At 44.8% G+C, this 3,626-nt stretch overlaps 2 protein-coding genes across 2 annotated transcripts in view; both read left to right on the top strand.

The window, feature by feature from the left end:
• Positions 1-3,626, top strand: part of LOC143416657 (uncharacterized) — a 376,067-nt gene that overhangs the window by 149,851 nt on the left and 222,590 nt on the right. The gene's annotated exons all lie outside the window — the stretch shown is intronic.
• LOC106676470 (uncharacterized) overlaps positions 1-3,626 on the top strand; it is a 234,236-nt gene that overhangs the window by 92,370 nt on the left and 138,240 nt on the right. The gene's annotated exons all lie outside the window — the stretch shown is intronic.

Here is a 3,626-nt window from a genome sequence, read left to right as displayed (position 1 = left end):
TGCCCCTAATTAAAGATTGTGAATTATTATGTAGTTTTAGTTTGCATTATTCTCCTGAATTAGAAGAAGCTGATAACTATTGCATTTGTTAAACTGACTCCCGTAGCCGGCATGCATATGGCCGCTGTCCACGCCGACGTCCACTTTAAAAGGCTGGCAGCAGCAGGAAAAGAAACCTCGCAACAGGAACAGACGGTAAAAGCAAAGCAGCAGCACTTCAGTTAGCGTAGCGTTGTGCAAAACTAAGGCCCACACTTCTGAGTAAACAGGGTCATGAATCATGAGCAGAGAGGCTCATAGGAGGCTTCTACAGCTACGACCTAAAAACAACATCTGTTTACCACCAAGTAAGGTAATGTACACACTACAATGAGTAAACACCTAGCAGCCGCGATGGAGGCTTCAGAAGGGTAACCCGCAGATGATCTCTGCAACACCAAGGGAAGTCAGGTGACCAAAAAGGAGATCACAGATAAGCGATCCAGGAATGGTCAAATGGCCACTATTTATACTAGCGCCCCCTAATGGGCCAGGCCGAAAGTGGGTTGAACCGAGATATAACATTCGTCCTGCCACACATGGATCTGTTACATTTATAATTTCAGCGTTCCTCATAGAGCCCCCACTCCTCCTGTTATTTTGGTTCTCTGTTCAGCTTACACGTCATACACAGTTTCGGTCAAAACAACTTCTTTACCTCTGCCCTTACTTAATGTGTATGTGTGTGTGCTGCTGCTCTGGTCTGCCTAGTTCCGCTTTTCCTGTCTGCACATCTGCATCCTGTTCTTAATACACTGCCTCTGCAGCTCTGCACAAGACTTCCTGATAATCCAAAACACTGCAGGAAGCTCACATGTGGTAAATCCACTGCATCGGCACAACCGTCACTGCCAGTCGACTAATGTGACACTTGCAGACTGAGTGATGCTGGTGGTTTGTGCTGAGTGTGAGACAGAGCTGACCTCTGACCTCAGGGTGGAGAAACCTGATAGAAAATCTGACTCAGCAAAAATGTAGCCAAGGTCACATGTAAGAGGACAGCCAATGAAACAGCTGGGTGAGTTGTAACTAATAACTCAGCTGACACAGTCAGACAGCCTGTTTCTATGGCAGGTTTATTTGGCTGTTTTGGAAAGGATCTTATCCTAATGACTCAGTTTAACTAAATGTAAAATCCTTGTATTCTGAGTAACTTTATGATTGGCTGCATGTGATGTGGGGACATGTGGCAGTTATAACAAACATAACTTAGGCTGCGTGTAAATGGGCTCTGTGCAGCTTTGAATCAGCTCCTGTTGGCCTCCAGCTTCTGGAAACACTTCCAAGCAGAGCTGCCGCTTTGCAAGCCCGACTGGGACCAGTTCCCACAGCAGGTGGTCCCATCATGTCAGTGGTTGCTGTGTGGGTGAGGAAAGGACTCACAGGGAGGTGAAGGCTGCTGTTTATCATCAGGAACACAGGATGACTGGCTGAGCTGAAAGGACTGAAGCGAACACACGTGCAGAGTCGAGCACATCAACATCAACAATGACGCTGAGCAGAGAGACACTGAGGGTTTAAACACTCTGGCTGATGATGATGATCAGGGACACACAGCTGAACTGAACTAATAACACACAGGAAACAAACATGACAGCAGGAAATGTGAACAGGTGAATAAACATGAAACAAGTGCAAACACTGGGCGAACACCAGGAACCCGACACACCAGTGACACCAGGAAGTAACTGTGCATGTCATCAGTGTGGATCCATGAAGACTGAATGAGTGATTTCCTGATATGTATGGTGATCAAATCACTTCTGTATGAACTGTGTGTTTCCAGCTGGTTGTAGGTCACAGCTTTATATTCATTGGATATGAAACCTTGATGCTTGTTTGAAGGACACAGAGGGACCTTGTTTCCTTCTTTCCTTCCTCTCTGCTTCACCTGCTGCTCTTCACTCTGTTACTTTGTGACTCTGGTTAAAGACACGTGGGTGGTGTCTCCACCTGTAGATGGAGCAGCAGCTGGTCTGCTGAGTTCCTCTGACCGTCTTTGATTTGTGCTTCCAGAGTTTAACAGGAAGGTGAAGCGAGAGAAAGAGCAGGAAGAAAAGCTGAGTTTCCTCTCTGTGTCACATCCACAGTGTCTTTAGATGATGGAGTGACTGCAGAGAGAGTTCACAGCTGCACTGTTTGTGCCCTTTAGATGTGCACTTATTCCAAATATGCATCATCACTGCGCAGTGAGCAGGATGGAGGAAAGAAAGCATTCAGTGTGTGTGCTCGTTCACACTGAACAGATAAGACTGGATCACATATTTGTGCATGTAGAGGCTGCACTCTCATTAATATGAGCTGTGCTTCATGTTAATAAGAAGCACAGCTCATATTAATATGATAATGTGTATACAGTCTCATGTTAATATGAGCTCAAGCTGCTCTTCAAGCAGCTCGTCTTTACTTTAATACTCAGAGCTTTACTGCAGCAATGATTCAGAGTTTCAGCTTTTGAACAGACTCGAGTGATGAAAACACAGAAAGCTAAAGTCACAGGTTCACCTGTTCACACCTGCTGGCAGATCACCTGTCAGCACCTTCATGTCATCAATCTCTGATGTTGATCCTCCAACAGTTACAGACTGACGGATTCTCCTGTGACCTGCTGACATCATCCTGAACACAGTAAAGCTTATTTGTCAGGCAGCTGCAGGTCTGTGTGACGTGTTGGACACAAACAGGAAGTGGATGCAAGTGTGTCACACTGTGACCTCTGAGGACTCAAATGTTTCAATCTAGCACAAATCAGTCTGATTACAAACCTGAACAGTTACTGATCAGCTCAGTTGGTCATGCTCACCTGCACTAACCTGATCATTGTGTCTTTAAAAGCTTCCTGTGCGTCACTAACATCTCTGCATCGTTTGCAGTCAGAGGAGACGTGCTGGCAAAGTTGAACCTTCATCAACATTTACACTTTGTTTTCTTCAGCTTTCACTGCTGCTGCCTAAAAACAAAGCGACGGTACCAACGATGAAGAGCTCAGTCTGGACTGAGTGTTTGCTTCAGTATCATCTGTGACGTCACGCTTTGGCTCTTTAACATGTTAAATACATTTTCCTGTGAAACAGTAGATAAGTTGAACAGCACTGATATCAGTGACAGTCCAAAGACTTTGGTGCTCGGCAAAGCTTCAAGTTTCAGCTTTTGTTGTGATGCACAGACAAACAGAGCAGCCACGTTTATCTAGAATGAAACTCTTTGGCTCCTCAGCTTTACATCAGCATACAGAGAGTGTGCAGTTCTGTTATGGAGAAAAAAAAGAGGTACAGTAGGTGCCCTGGAGGAAGCATGTGTTGAAAGTTGGACATCAACTTTAAAGAAGGATTTTTTAATTAATTTTTGAATACGATGGAATATTTCACTTAACCCTTAATGGCTTTGAGGATAAGTGTCCTTTAATTTATGAGGAACATTATCTGTCTCGCTCATGTCTGCGGCGGGCTCGCTTAGCAAGGGTCGAACCTTAGGACCCTTACTGGATACAGACGCCCCAGAATGAAGAGAATATCTATGGTTTTGTAGTTTTTCTCAGGAAATCATCCTTCAGTCTTCCTCAGTTTCTTTAAGTCACCAACTGGACC

This window comes from Maylandia zebra, linkage group LG3, assembly GCF_041146795.1.
Source record: "Maylandia zebra isolate NMK-2024a linkage group LG3, Mzebra_GT3a, whole genome shotgun sequence".
NCBI classification, from domain to species: Eukaryota; Metazoa; Chordata; class Actinopteri; order Cichliformes; family Cichlidae; genus Maylandia; species Maylandia zebra.
Note: the sequence above shows the minus strand (reverse complement) of the source record. Positions and strands in the feature narration are given on the sequence as shown.